Source organism: Bombina bombina, chromosome 6, assembly GCF_027579735.1.
Source record: "Bombina bombina isolate aBomBom1 chromosome 6, aBomBom1.pri, whole genome shotgun sequence".
NCBI lineage: Eukaryota > Metazoa > Chordata > Amphibia > Anura > Bombinatoridae > Bombina > Bombina bombina.
In genome coordinates, this window is record NC_069504.1 from 719,424,242 (window position 1) to 719,440,741 (window position 16,500).

Sequence of the window (16,500 nt, forward strand, 5' to 3'; positions counted from 1 at the left end):
GTAGACGCACTAGAGGTACTTGGCGTCACCTATGCGGGCGTTACTGGTTGTGACACTTGGGGAGAGCTAGATGGCATAACCTCATTTCTTTCTGTCTGAGAATCATCTAGCGCTATATTTTTAAGTGCTACAATATGCTCTTTAAAATTTATAGACATATCAGTGCAAGTGGGACACATTCTAAGAGGGGGTTCCACAATGGCTTCTAAACACATTGAACAAGCTTGGAAAACACTTTATTCAAAGTAAAAACAACAAATAGAAAAAACGGTACTGTGCCTTTAAGAGAAAAAAAGTGCACACGTTCTGCAAAACAGTGTAAAAAAGCAGTAATCTTTTCGAAATTTTTACAGTGTATTCTTAAAGCTTTAGTAAGATTGCCCCACTAGCAAAATAAACATTTAACCCCTTAATGTAAAAACCGGATTGACAAACGTCAAAAAAACGTGGCGCCTACCTGCCCTTAGGGATTGATTTTGTGGGAAAATACTTCAAATTGGCCCTCAAATTACAGCAGGACCCTCCGGTTGTAGCAGCTTGATGTCTTGCCATGGAAAAACAACTGCGCATCTGAGGCGCGAAAATAGGTCCCTCCCACCACACTCGATGTCTGTGGGGCCTTAAAGAAACACTTTAAAGCGTTTCTAATCTAGCCATGTGGGTTAATAAACCTAAACAAGCCAAATGAACCTCCAAAAAGTCCCCTCAAAAACGTTTATCTCTAATAAAAACGTTAGCCCTCATAAGTGTCAACCAATATTAATTTAGCCCCTTTATGCAAGCTGAAAATTCCACACAAAGTCTCTGAATACAGCTTACCCTTCCCACATGGGGATATTGTCAGCCTTTTCTAGAAGTATCACAGTCTGTCTAGAAAAAAATGACTGAACATACCTCAGTGCAGCTTAACCTGCAAACCGTTCCCCAACTGAAGTTTCCTGTACTCCTCAGCCTCTGTGGGAACAGCAGTGGATCTTAGTTACAAAGTGCTAAGATCATCATCCTCCATGCAGAAATCTTCATCTCTTTTCTGCCTGAGAGTAAATAGTACACTCCGGTACCATTTAAAATAACAAACTCTTGCTTGAGAAAATAAAAACTAACATTTTTGTCACCACAATCACTTTACCCTTCTTATTGCTTAGAGCCGGCAAAGAGAATGACTGGGGGGTGGAGTTAGGGGAGAAGCTATATAGACAGCTCTGCTGTGGTAGCTCTCTTTGCCACTTCCTGTTGGGAAGGAGAATATCCCACAAGTATTGGATGAATCCGTGGACTCGATACATCTTGCAAGAGAAATATCCTATAATATTTTGAATTCAGTAACAATCAATTCAGCAAACAGAGTGAGCGCAATATGCTAAATTAGCCCAACACTGAATACTATAAAATAGTGCAAGTGCAATATTTACAATCAGCCCAGTATCTAGCATCAGTTTCAATACTAACTAAGTGCACTGCCATTACGGGCTACAACCAGAATATTAATTATAACGTATATCTAATTTCACTATTTTCCACCAGAATATTAATTATAACGTACAACTAATTTCATTATTTTCAGTAGCTCATCTCAATATGTTCTAACCATTACTTTATAGTGATACGTTTTTTACCTAGCAATAACTGCTGAACAAGTGCAAAAATACCTGCAAAGCTTAAATAAATAAGAGTCTGCTTAAAGAGACACTAAACTCTGCTACCCAATGCTATTCAGCAAAACTAACAAAATGTGAATCTCACTATAAAGATTCACAAAAAGTGTCTATATTTGTATTAATAAGCTTATGATCATATTCAACAGACCGTGCTAAGTCACAGCAGTAATCAGCCTAGTATTCAGTATCAGTTATAAGACTATCGAAGTACATTGCCATTATGGGCATCAATTAGAATATTAATTACATTGTATAACCAACAATGACTGCTGAATAATTGCGCAAATAATTCCAAAGTTCAAACAAACAAGAGTCTGCCGTACACTAAACATTGCTACCTAATGCTATTTAGCAAAACTAAAAAATACGAATCTCACTATAAAGATTCAAAATCAGTGTCTATATTTGTGTCAACAAGCATTTAATCATATCCTACAGACTGTGCCAAGTCAAAGCACTAAGTTTGCTACGGACATAAACCTACAAATATTTGTGCAGATTCTGGACCAACATCCATTGAAAATGCTCTTTCATTACTATGAATAATGATGAATGTCACAATCAAAGAATAACACAACATTGTATTTTCATTACAACTAGTCAAGCTTTTCACATTCAATCACTGTATTCACGGTTATAATAAGTAATACAGTAGTTATGTCATAATTCACACACAATTTTTCAACATCCCAATTTACTTTAAAATAATTAAGTGTACATTAGTGGTCTACTTTTACACAAAATAACAAATTATCTTTTACATCAACCAAAATTTATTTTGTTGATTCAGTGAGATTTTTTACTCTCAGTGACATTAACCTTTATGGTTGTCAAATCACACTTATGTTATTTACTTCACTGATCATCATTGTTACTCGAGTTGAGAACAATGACATTACTCACTGAGGTTTAAATTACATTTAATCAGACCCAGTATTGTCAAGCTATCAAGGTACAAAAGTACTTAACCATTAATCGCAGCTATCCACACACACATCTTCCTAGGTGTGATAGCCAACTTACCTATGTTCATTTGCCTCTTCAGACAATTACGGTGCAACATATCTAATTATAATTTAGAATGCATTATAGCAACACTTTGATTCTGTGTAAGTGTTTTTAACTTAAAGTTTTCTTCCCTATTTTTAACACAACTCTATTAAAAGTTATATTTTATTATATTTTTTTCATCTGTCCATATCTCACATGAGATTGACAATATTGACACAACTACATATTATAGTCAGAGATCTGATGTAAGATCTTAATATTGTCTTATTAAACTCCCCAAGTGCTATAAGTGTATACTTTCATTAGGAGATATCCATCTTCTAAACTAGTTCTCTTCAAGGGTATACTACCCCCTGCCATTCAAAAGTTGACTTACAATTTACAGAGGTTTAAAGTGTGTCAGTGCTGTGTTTGTTGTGTCTGTGCAAGCTGTTCTATTTGTGTTGGTGGCAATGTTTGTGATACCATTGCCTCTGATAGTGTGAGCATACTCCGGTGTTTAATTAGCAAGTAAATGCTGATTGGACCGGGATCAAAGTAAAAAAAAAATGCCCATTTCAGGGGTGTTAGGAATCAACAGTGAAAGAGACTATTTTTAGAGATAAAAATAATCAAGGAGTAAGAGGCTTTTTATTATGGACCTTTAAATTAAGCAGCGAGCAGACCTATGTGCACAGAGCTTTATTTTTCAGTTGTGACAAAGGCAGCATTTAATATTTGTTTAAGAAATAAATTGTATCTGCTGCTTACACAATAGAAAAAGCACTGCAGACACGATTACTTATTATTTCTCTGGGAAAAACATGTCTTAGTTATATTTGAATACTTTGTTAAAACAAATAAAAAAGAGAATACAAAACTATGTTCAGCACATACATTACAATTTAGAAGACTTTACAAGGGTTGATTATGTCTTGCAAATATAGGGGACCCTAGTCATCAGCATAACTCTTTTTTTATTTTATTTTTTTGCCTGTATACGATCTCAGAGATCGTAAGTGTGGGAAAAAAATATATATATTTTACATAATCATCTACAGAGTAAAACTTAACTTCCCTGACCGGGAATCGAACCCGGGCCGCGGCGGTGAGAGCGCCGAATCCTAACCACTAGACCACCAGGGAACTGTGTAGAACTTTGAAAAGTACAAATTTAGAGAATGAAAAAAAGTACCGTTTCGGAAAATACAATTTTTAGATTGATTTATTAAACAGGAAAATTGTGCATAAAAAAACCATGTGAAGTGATACAAAATACAATTTTCATGACACTGACTATACCGGATAACCAGCACTTACTCAGATGCATACAGTTAGAAGAAAACAATTACACTTGTCAACAAACTTGTTTTTGTGAATATAGTGACCTAGTGTGTCAGAAACTTAATTTGCTAAGTGTTAGCACCTTTCTATCCTTGGAACCCTGGGGCGGATTAAACTTGGGAGCTTTATCCGGTGTTCCTGTTTGCAGCCGGGACAAGGGTTAGCTGATACACCCTAAGATATCAGCACATAAGGAAAGCGATCTGGGAGGGGTATGGTAATGAGAGTGGCAGTTACACTACAGAAAAAAAAAAGTTTTTTTGGCCAAATAAATACAATTATAGCAAACTGGGTACTGTCAGAGACAGCTGGGCATAATACAAGTGTGGTGTGCAGCTGCATTTAGCGGCCTTCTAATTACCAAAAAGCAATGGCAAAGTCATATATGTCTGCTATTTCTGAACAAAGGGGGTCCCAGAGAAGCATTTACAACCATTTGTGCCATGATTGCACAAGCTGTTTGTAAATAAATTCAGTGAGAAACCTAAAGCTTATGAAAAGTGAACAATTTTTTTTATTTGATCGCATTTGGCGGTGAAATGGTGGCATGAAATGGGCCTAGATCAATTATTTGGGTTGTTTACTAATATATATATATATATATATATATATATATAGTTTTGATAGGTAAATATAAAAAAAGGCTCTATTTCTGTTTAAAAAGTAGTGATGGCAAAAATTCGAAAAATGCTCTGGTCTTTTGGGGAAGTTTTTGTCTGAAATGACCGGTCCTTAAAGGGATAATAACCCTATTTTTTTTTCTTTCATGATTCAGATAGAAAAAACATTTGGGTTTACTATCCCCTTAAGAGGTTATCATGACCTTCATTCATCTTCCTGCTATTATCTGCAGTGTATATTTTGTAATTGCTGTAAATATCTCTGCATTCCATTGCCGCTTTTTCACCTCGTTCCGAAGTGCACTTTTTTTTATATTAAGATTTTCTGTCCAATCAGAAGACAAATTGGCATGTATTTCATGATGGAAAAAAAAAAAAAGGAAGGGAGTGTGCATGCGTAAATGTTTGTCATGCTGTCTGTCACTCTGTAAACAAGCCTGGGGTACACATGCACAGGGGAATTCACTTTCGCATTGAACTGCTCCACAAGTAAACAATGAATCTTGTGCTTCATTGTTTACATTGTGGAGGATTTAGGCATGCACAGAGTGATCTAGGTCGGGAGTGTGCATCTATGCCGACGTAGAGAGCTGGTGGGACCGCTCCCTACGTCCACACTCGATAATATTAAGAATAAAAAATTATAGTTTTAAAGTTTGTGAACATTTTTTTTAAAAACTTTCTTCACTATCTATGCTTATTAAGATATCTAGAATAAATGGAAAGCTTCTCAAAGCTTAAAATTTACCATCACTTTCAGTAAGGATGAGAATAATTCTAATACTTCCTATGAGAGCCGTGATCGTATAGTGGTTAGTACTCTGTGTTGTGGCCGCAGCAACCCCGGGTCACGGCAATTTTATCATTTTCATTTTTTGAAGAATAAAAAGTTTTATATTTTATAACGTTTATTAATGTGGAGAAGGATTCCTCAAAACAAGTTTAGTATACTAAGAAGGAAAAGGGAGATTTGATCTCAAGAGAAACACAGAATAGAAACGAGGGATATGGGAAACTGCTGTCTCATTGGGGGTCTCAACTTTTGAATGGAGGGGGTTAGGTAGGGGTATACTACCCCCCCTCCATTCAAAAGTTGACCTACAATTTACAGAGGTTTAAAGTGATGGTAAACTTTTAATCGCTGTAAATATCTCTGCATTTTATTGCTGCTTTTTGCACCTCGCTCCGAAGTGCACATTTCTTTTTAAAATTAGATTTTCTGGCTGTCCAATCAGAAGACAAATTGGCATGTATTTCACGATGGAAAAAAAAAAAAATGGAAAGGAGTGCGCATGCGTAAATGACGTCATGCTGTCAGTCACTCCGTGGACAAGCCTGGGGTACACATGCACAGGGGAATTCACTTTCGCATTGAACTGCTCCACAAGTAAAACAATGAATCTTGTGATTCATTGCTTACATTGTGGAGGATTTAGGCATGCACAGAGTAATCTAGGTCAGGAGCGTGCATCTATGCCAACGTAGAGATCGGGTGGGAACCGCTCCCTACGTCCACACTCGATAATAGTAAGAATAAAAAAATAATAGCTTAATAGTTTGTGAACATTTTTTAAAAACTTTCTTCACTACCTATGTTTATTAAGATATCTAGAATAAATGGAAAGCTTCTCAAAGCTTAAAATTTACCATCACTTTAAAGGGGACAGTCTACCATATAATTGTTATTGTTTTAAAAGATAGATAATCCCTTTATTACCCATTCCCCAGTTTTGCATAACCAACACAGTTATATTAATATACTTTTTACCTCTGTGATTACCTTGTATCTAAGAACCTTCTTCCAGCCCCCTGATCACATGACTGTGACAGTTTTTTATCTATTGTCTTGCATTTGGCATTGTGTTGTGCTAAATCTTAAATAACCCCTCTGTGCCTGAACACAGTGTTATCTATATGGCCCACGTCTACTTTCTGTCTCTTTGTGTTTGAAAAGAGATTTAAAAAGCATGTGATAGGAGACAGCCCTCAAAGGTTTAGAAATTAGCATATGAGCCTACCTATGTTTAGTTTAAACTAAGAATACCAAGAGAAAAAAAGCAAATTTGATGATAAAAGTAAATTGGAAAGTTGATTAAAATTAAAAGTCCTATCTGAATAAGGAAAGTTTAATTTATACTAGACTGTCCCTTTAAGTAAGGATGAGAATAATTCCAACACTTGTAATTGAAGCCGTGATCGTATAGTGGTTAGTACTCTGCGTTGTGGCCGCAGCAAATCCGGGTTCGAATCCGGGTCACGGCAATTTTATATTTATTTTTTGAAGAACAATAAAAAGTTTTATATTTTATAACGTTTATTAATGTGGGGAAGTTTAGTATACTAAGAAGTTTAGTATACTAAGAAAGAATAGGGAGATTCGATCTCAAGAGAAACACAGAATAGAAACGAGGGATATGGGAACTGCTGTCTCATTGGGGGTCTCAACTTTTGAATGTAGGGGGTAGGTAAGGGTATACTACCCCCCTCCATTCAAAAGTTTGACTTACAATTTACAGAGGTTTAACCCCTTAATGACACCACAGCACTTTTCCATTTCTGTCCGTTTGGGGACCAAGGCTATTTTTTACATTTTTGCAGTGTTTGTGTTTAGCTGTAATTTTCCTCTTACTCATTTACTGTACCCACACATATTATATACAGTTTTTCTCGCCATTAAATGGACTTTCTTAAGATACCATTATTTTCATCATATCTTATAATTTACTATAAATTATTTTTAAAAAACACTTTTTCTAACTTTGACCCCCAAAATCTTTTACACATCTACAACCACCAAAAAACACCATGCTAAATAGTTTCTAAATTTTGTCCTGAGTTTAGAATACCCAATGTTTACATGTTCTTTGCTTTTTTTGTAAGTTATAGGGCCATAAATACAAGTAGCACTTTGCTATTTCAAAACCACTTTTTTTTCAAAATTAAGCGGTAGTTACACTGGAACACTGATATCTTTCAGGAATCCCTGAATATCCCTTGTCATGTATATATTTTTTTTAGAAGACATCCTAAAGTATTGATCTAGGCCCATTTTGGTATATTTCATGCCACCATTTCACCACCAAATGCGATCAAATACAAAAAATCGTTCACTTTTTCACAAACTTTCGGTTTCTCACTGAAATTATTTACAAACACCTTGTGCAATTATGGCATAAATGGTTGTAAATTCTTCTCTGGGATCCCCTTTGTTCAGAATTAGCAGACATACATGGCTTTGGCATTGCTTTTTGGTAATTAGAAGGCCGCTAAATGCCACTGCGCACCACACGTGTATTATGCACAGCAGTGAAGTGGGTTAATTAGTGGAGCATGTAGGGAGCTTTTTGGGGGGTAATTTAGCTTTAGTGTAGGTAAACAACCCAAAGTATTGATCTAGGCCCATTTTGGTATATTTCATGCACCATTTCACCGCCAAATGCGATCATATATAAAAAAAAAGGTAACATTTTTCACAATTTTAGGTTTCTCACTGAAATCATTTACCACACAGCTTGTGCAATTATGGCACAAATGGTTGTAAAAGCTTCTCTGGGGATCCCCTTTGTTCAGAAATAGCACACATATATGGCTTTGGCGTTGCTTTTTGGTAATTAGAAGGCAGCTAAATGCTGCTGTGCACCACCACGTGTATTATGCCCAGCAGTGCATGAGTTAATTAGGGAGCTTGTAGGGTTAATTTTAACTTTAGTGTAGTAGGACAACCCAAAGTATTGATTTAGGCCCATTTTTGTATATTTCATGCCACCATTTCACCGCAAAATGCGATTAAATAAAAAGAAAAAAATGTTCCCTTTTTCACAAACTTTAGGTTTCTCACTGAAATTATTTACAAAACAGCTTGTGCAATTATGGCACAAATGGTTGTAAATGCTTCTCTGGGATTCCCTTTGTTCAGAAATAGCAGACATATATGGCTTTAGCGTTGCTCTTTAGTAATTAGAAGGCTGCTAAATGCGCTGCGCATCACACGTGTATTATGGCTAGCATTGAAGGGGTTAATTAGGGAGCCTGTACGGAGCTTGCAGGGTTAAGTTTAGCTTTAGTGTAGAGATCAGCCTCCCACCTGAAACATCAGACCCCCTGATCCCTCCCAAACAGCTCTCTTCCCTCCCCACAATTGTCCCCGCCATCTTAAGTACTGGCAGAAAGTCTTGCCAGTACTAAAATAAAAAGGTATATATATTTTTTAAGCATATTTACATATGCTGCCTGTGTAGGATCCGCCCCCCAACCTCACTGATCCCCCACTACCTCCTCTAACCCTCCCCCTCTACCTTAAATGGGCCGCCATCTTGGGTACTGGCAGCTGTCTGCCAAGTTACCCAGTTTAGAATAAATTTATGCTTTTTTTTTTTTGCCCTTTTTTGTAGTGTAGCTTCCCCCCCCAAAGACCAACCCCCCCACCGCTCCCCAGATCCCTTAGATTGTTTTTATAATAATAGAAATCCCCCCCTTTTCTCCCACTTATTAACATCTCAATTTTTCTGTAGTGTAGAGGTTCCACACCCGCTCCCGCCCCGTGCATGCGCCCGCCGCGTCCGTGCGCGCCCCCGATCCCACCCCCTCCACATCACACGGCCCATCGATGGCCGCCCCATCCGCCTCCCACATAGGCTCCCACCCACCAACGATACCAGCCATTGATGTCGGTGCCGAGAGGGCCACAGAGTGGCTCTCTCTGCTCCGATGGCCATGCAGGGTTATTGCCAGATTGCAAGTTCCCACGGGAATAGGGCCCTCAATTCCCCTGTTTTTGTCTGTAAAACTTTTGTCTTATCGTATTGTTTCTCCATTGTACAATTATCCTTGTACCCATGGGGCAGGCTGCGGAATCTGTTAGCGCTTTATAAATAAAGAATAATAATAATAATTGCAGGATGCCTCGATATCGAGGCATCACTGCAATAACGGGAAAGGCGTTCATGGAAGCGAACAGGATCGCTTCCAGCTGCTTTGCAGACTGAGGAAGTGCAGGGTACCGTCCTCAGGCAATTAACTGTCTTTTTTAGAGGACGCACACCTGCACGTCCTTGGTCATTAAAGGGGTTAAAGTGATGGTAAACATTTATCCCTCACAAACGCTGCAACCTTCATTCATCTTCCTGATATTATCTGCAGTGAATGTGTTGTAATCACTGTAAATACCTCTGCATTTTATTGCCGAATAAGATTTTCTGGCTGTCTAATCAGAAGACTGGCAAATTGGCATGTATTTCACGATGGAAAAATAAATAAATTTATGCTTACCTGATACATTTATTTCTTGACACGATGAGTCCACGGATCATCTAATTACTATTGGAAATATCACTCCTGCCCAGCAGGAGGCGGCAAACAGAACCACAGCAAAGCCGTTAAATATCACCTCCCTTCCCTCCAACCAGTTATTCGACCAAAGCAAAGGACAGAAAGGAAGCAACAAGGTGCAGAGGTGTCTGAAGTTTATAACATACCAACAACCTGTCTAAAGAACAGGGTGGGCCGTGGACTCATTGTGTCAATAAATAAATAAATTTATCAGATAAGCATACATTTTGTTTTCTTTTTAATGACACGATGAGTCCACGGATCATCTAATTACTATTGGGAATCAATACCCAAGCTAGAGTACACAGATGATAAGGGAGGGACAAGACAGGGAACCTAAACGGAAGGCACCACTGCTTGAGGAACCTTTCCCTCAAAAGCGGTCTCAGCCGAGCCAAAAGTGTCAAATTTATAGAATTTTGAAAAAGTGTGAAGAGAGGGACCAAGTTGCAGCCTTGCAAATCTGTTCCACAGAAGCTTAATTTTTTAATGCCCAGGAAGAGGAAACAGCCCTCGTAGAATGAGTCGTAACTCTCTCTGTAGGCTGCTGTCCAGCAGTTTCTTTGTGGCTGAAGAGTATCATTCGCTTTGCCTATGAAAGAGAAGTAGCCGTAGCTTTCTGTCCCTTATGTTTCCCAGAGAATACCACAAACAGAGGTTTTGTCTGGTCTACAGATAATCTTGAAAGCAGAAACCTGCCCCTGGGAGGAAAGGTCTTGAACTCTAGTTTGTATCCCTGGGACACGATATCCACTGCCCAGGGATCCTGAACATCTCAAACCCAAGCCTGAGTTTAGAAGGAAAGTCTGCCCCCCACAAGATCCGGTCCCGGATCGGGGGCAGGCCCTTCATGCTGCTTTTGATTCAATAGCAGGCTGTTTGGACTGTTTTCCTTTGTTCCAAGACTGATTGGACATCCAGGAAGGCTTGGACTGCTCCTGCTTGGAAGAGGGAGAGGAAGGCTTTCCCTTGAAATTTCGAAAGGAACGAAAATTACTCTGACGTCCCTTTTGTTTATTTCTCTTATCCTGCGGGAGGAAATGGCCCTTTCCTCCTGTAATGTCAGAAATGATTTCCGTCAAGCCCGGCCAAAACAAGGTCTTTCCCTTGTAAGGAATCGCCAAAAGTTTAGACTTAGATGATACATCTGCAGACCAAGATTTTAACCATAAATCTCTACGGGCCAGTACGGCAAAACCAGAAGTCTTAGCTCCCAGCTTAATAACCTGAAGGGAAGCATCCAGGATAAAAGAGTTGGCCAACTTAAGGGCCGTTATCCTAACCTGGATTTCTTCAAGGGGAGTGTCTGTCCGAATAGAATCAGACAACGCATCAAACCAGTATGCTGCCTCACTAGTGACAGTAGCAATACAAACCGCAGGGTGCCATTGTAAACCCTGGTGTACATACATTTTCTTAAACAACCCCTCTAACTTCTTATCCATAGGATCCTTAAAGGAACAACTATCCTCTATGGGAATAGCTGTTCTCTTGGCTAGCGTGGAAATTGCCCCTTCCACTTTGGGTACTATGGTGTCTGTTGTGATATTATAATATATAATGCTTTCTTCCTAGTTTGTGCTCTGTCTTGTAAATGTATATAATTGTTGCAAAGAAGCAGGGCGGGGACAGTGTTGTTAGAGGGAGGAACCAGGAAATAAAGTGTGTAGTTAGTTGCTGTATACATGGACTCGGTGTCAGATATATTTCTAAATCACCTGGATTTACAAACACTACAGGTACCATCTGCCAAGACTCCTTGATAGAGTTTGCAATAGGAAACATCTTTTTAAATATAGGGGATGGAGAAAAAGGGATACCTGGTCTCTCCCATTCCTTAGCAATAATCTCTGTAGCCCTATCTGGTACAGGAAAATACCTCCACCATGGAGGGCACGTCAAAATACTTGTTTAGTTTACTAGACTTCTTAGGATTTACTACGACAGTAGTTTCAGAGTCGTCCAGGGTAGCTAAAACCTCCTTAAGTAACAAACGGAGGTGTTCAAGCTTAAAACTGAAAGAAACAAGTTCAGTATCAGTTAAAGGTATAACACTGTCTGAGTCTTCACCCTCAGATGCTACCGAAGTATCGTTATCTTCAGGTTTCTGGGAAGAAACATTCGGAATAGCCACTACTGTGTCAGCAACCTTATTCACAAATTGATTACATTTCCTCTTGCGCTTTCCCTGCAGCATGGGAAAAGCAGACAATGCATCAGATACCGCTGATGACATTAGGGAAGCAATGTCTTGCAAGGCAACTCCAGGTGGAGTAATAGAGGAAGCGCAGGGCACTGGCTGTATGGACGCTAAATTTTGGGACGCTTGAGGAGAAAGCTGTGGCATATCTTGAACATTGTCAGAAGACTCCTGAACAGTATCTGCCTTAGACAATGTTGGCTCAAGAAAAAGTACCGTATTGGCCTGAGTATAGGCCGCACTTTTTTACCCTAATGCAAATCTTTAAATTAGGGGTTTCCTGAAGGGAAGCATCCAGGATAAAAGAGTTGGCCAACTTAAGGGCCGTTATCCTAACCTGGATTTCTTCAAGGGGAGTGTCTGTCCGAATAGAATCAGACAACGCATCAAACCAGTATGCTGCCTCACTAGTGACAGTAGCAATACAAACCGCAGGGTGCCATTGTAAACCCTGGTGTACATACATTTTCTTAAACAACCCCTCTAACTTCTTATCCATAGGATCCTTAAAGGAACAACTATCCTCTATGGGAATAGCTGTTCTCTTGGCTAGCGTGGAAATTGCCCCTTCCACTTTGGGTACTATGGTGTCTGTTGTGATATTATAATATATAATGCTTTCTTCCTAGTTTGTGCTCTGTCTTGTAAATGTATATAATTGTTGCAAAGAAGCAGGGGCGGGGACAGTGTTGTTAGAGGGAGGAACCAGGAAATAAAGTGTGTAGTTAGTTGCTGTATACATGGACTCGGTGTCAGATATATTTCTAAATCACCTGGATTTACAAACACTACAGGTACCATCTGCCAAGACTCCTTGATAGAGTTTGCAATAGGAAACATCTTTTTAAATATAGGGGATGGAGAAAAAGGGATACCTGGTCTCTCCCATTCCTTAGCAATAATCTCTGTAGCCCTATCTGGTACAGGAAATACCTCCACCATGGAGGGCACGTCAAAATACTTGTTTAGTTTACTAGACTTCTTAGGATTTACTACGACAGTAGTTTCAGAGTCGTCCAGGGTAGCTAAAACCTCCTTAAGTAACAAACGGAGGTGTTCAAGCTTAAACCTGAAAGAAACAACTTCAGTATCAGTTAAAGGTATAACACTGTCTGAGTCTTCACCCTCAGATGCTACCGAAGTATCGTTATCTTCAGGTTTCTGGGAAGAAACATTCGGAATAGCCACTACTGTGTCAGCAACCTTATTCACAAATTGATTACATTTCCTCTTGCGCTTTCCCTGCAGCATGGGAAAAGCAGACAATGCATCAGATACCGCTGATGACATTAGGGAAGCAATGTCTTGCAAGGCAACTCCAGGTGGAGTAATAGAGGAAGCGCAGGGCACTGGCTGTATGGACGCTAAATTTTGGGACGCTTGAGGAGAAAGCTGTGGCATATCTTGAACATTGTCAGAAGACTCCTGAACAGTATCTGCCTTAGACAATGTTGGCTCAAGAAAAAGTACCGTATTGGCCTGAGTATAGGCCGCACTTTTTTACCCTAATGCAAATCTTTAAATTAGGGGTGCGGCCTATATTCAGACGCGGCCTATAATCGGAAGCTATACAGCAGTTTTTACCGCAGTGTAACTGTGTGTGCTATGGGGGCAGTTGGAGGCTGGAGCGGAGCAGACAGTAGAAGAATAGACAGCAGCAGTGAGGATCATGACAATGGGGGCTGCTGTGGGCATCTAGGGCTGGGCAGTGGGCGGACAGACTTGAAGATGGCTTAAGCTGACAGTGGAGCCTGGTCAAGCCCTCTGGGTATTGTAGTCCTTTGCACGGAAATCCTGTGCCCGGAAGTAAAGAGGTTCACGCTGTGGTAAGTTCAGGAATTTCCCGTATTACAGATTCTGGTCTCTCTCTGGTTTTGCAGGGACAGGAGAGGAAGCAGTGTGGAGGTGCTGTGGGGTCAGGTAGGGTATTTTGTTAAGCTATTATAAGGACATACATTTACAGCTGTTGGCATATTCTCAATAGGAATATAAACTATAAAGGTGGTGGTGTTTTTTGTACAGAAACCAGAACACTTGTTGTCATTGCAATATAAAACATTGTTTTCTCTTAAAATGTTGTGCTACAAGGGTGTTTGTCAAATGTTAGTCAGCAAAGCAATATACCAGACAAAGTGAAAACCTAAGTAAATACATTAGAAAATAAGTTAAATGTTTGGCATAGCACTTTATGTGTATATTTTCTATAAAATGTTCATTTTCTTTAAAATGGCACCAAACTTTAAGGGTGCGGCTTATAATCAGGTGCGGCCTATACTCGGGCCAATACGGGTATATCCCTATAATGTATAGGTCTCTCAATACATGAGGAACAGAAAGGGATTGGTGGTTCTACATTAGCATCAAAACATAAAGAACATGTAACATCTTGCAGGGTTTCTTGGTCCATCTTTATTAACCAATAAACAGACAACTGATATTTAATTCAGAAAATATCCCCCAAAACAAAAACAAAAAATCCATTATTGTTCCTTTAAATTTTGAACAAAAAAAAAAATTTTGAACAAAATAGCTGCTTTATTTTTCTGCTATTAAAATTACACCTTAGCCCCCAAAATAACTTCCAGACAACTCTACATCTCAGCTTAGCGTTGCTGAGGTGCTTACCTGCCTGCCTGCTAACGAAGTAAATTACTTTGTAACTGATCCTGACTCAACTCTATAAACACTGCGGTCCGTAACCGCATCGCTGCTGAATCTATGACGCAGCAGAATTTCTCTCCGGAGACACAGGAAGTGACAAACAGGGCCAGAAAAAAAGGCGCGCAATAGGAACTACCGCCGTATCTAACTCTGCCCATCGTGGGCGTAACCTGAAAACGCCTGATCGGCTAAATCAATTATCACAGCCGTCGGGAGTGAAGTATAAAAAACAAATACACCACCAAGAGCCAGATTCTCTTCGTCCCCAGTGCCTGCTCCGCTGCCCTTAAAAAATATTCCCCTGTCATAGGTAAATGTAACTTGTCCCAATGAAAGTAAAAGTGCTATCCTTTTTCTCTGCATGTCCCAGAAAAATATAAAGTTAGCACTTACCTTAATACTTCTGCCACGGCTCACTAGGTTTGGGAGGCCAGTTCCCTCACATGGACCTGTGGGTAGAAACAAAGACTGCGTAATCTTACTCAGGCTTGCATGATTAGGGCAGCATAAATACATGGGGGGCGCAGTGAGAATTATGTCCCACAAGTTCCCATTGCTTTAAAGCCACCACTGCTCTACTGAAGAGACTGATATGGACTACGGCTACACCCTAGAGCAAAGCAGAACAATCTTACACTGCTTAAAAAATAATAAAATATTGCTTGAAGAATCTTTTGCTAACACCTATCTTTACCACTTCCTTGCTCTAACGTAGGCAAAGAGAATGACTGGTGTTGGAGGGAAGGCAGGTGATATTTAACGGCTTTGCTGTGGTGCTCTTTTCCACCTCCTGCTGGGCTGGAGTGATAGTCCCAATAGTAATTAGATGATCTGTGGACTCATCGTGTCATTTGAAAGAAAATGGAAAGGAGTGCGCATGCGTAAATGACGTCATGCTGTCAGTCACTCCGTGAACAAGCCTGGGGTACACATACACAGGGGAATTCACTTTCGCATTGAACTGCTCCACAATTAAACAATGAATCTCGTGATTCATTGTTTACATTGTGGAGGATTTAGGCATGCACAGAGTAATCTAGATCGGGAGTGTGCATCTATGCTGGAGGTAGAGAGCGGGTGGGACCGCTCACTACGTCCACACTGCTGAATCAAGGAAAATGAAGGGGGGAGGAGGAAGGAATCGATAATAGTGAGAGAGAAAAAATATATAGTTTAAAAGTTTGTGAACATTTAAAAAAAAAAAAAAAACTTTCTTCACTACCTATGCTTATTAATTAAGATAGTTAGAATAAATGGAAAGCTTCTCAAAGCTCATTTACCAGCACTTTAAGTAAGGATGAGAACTATTACCTTCCTTACTATCAAGGCCGTGATCGTATAGTGGTTAGTACTCTGCGTTGTGGCCGCAGCAACCCCGGTTCGAATCCGGGTCACGGCAGTTTTAATGTTTTCATTTTTTTTTAAGAACAATAAAAAGTTTTATTTTTGTATGTGTATTAAAACAATATTTATTTCTAAGATACATTTTAGTACAGATTAGAAAATATTTTTAAAAGGACAAACCAAATGTGTAGTCAATTGGTTTCTCATTCCCACACAGTATAGGTCCCACAGTTTGCAGTAAAACACACTACTCTACTTCATTAGTTTTCTTCTTACATTAAATCTTTAACCCATGTACATAGGCATACAATATTTCAAATAAGGAATAAGGATAATGTATGCACATATTGATGTA

At 39.3% G+C, this 16,500-nt stretch overlaps 2 non-coding genes across 2 annotated transcripts; one reads left to right on the top strand and one right to left on the bottom strand.

The window, feature by feature from the left end:
• Positions 1 to 3,722: 3,722 nt before the first annotated feature.
• TRNAE-CUC (transfer RNA glutamic acid (anticodon CUC)) lies at positions 3,723 to 3,794 on the bottom strand. The gene has a single exon. It is a non-coding gene; the product is annotated as a tRNA-Glu (tRNA).
• Positions 3,795 to 16,128: 12,334 nt separating this feature from the next.
• TRNAH-GUG (transfer RNA histidin (anticodon GUG)) lies at positions 16,129 to 16,200 on the top strand. The gene has a single exon. It is a non-coding gene; the product is annotated as a tRNA-His (tRNA).
• The last annotated feature ends 300 nt before the right edge of the window (positions 16,201 to 16,500 follow it).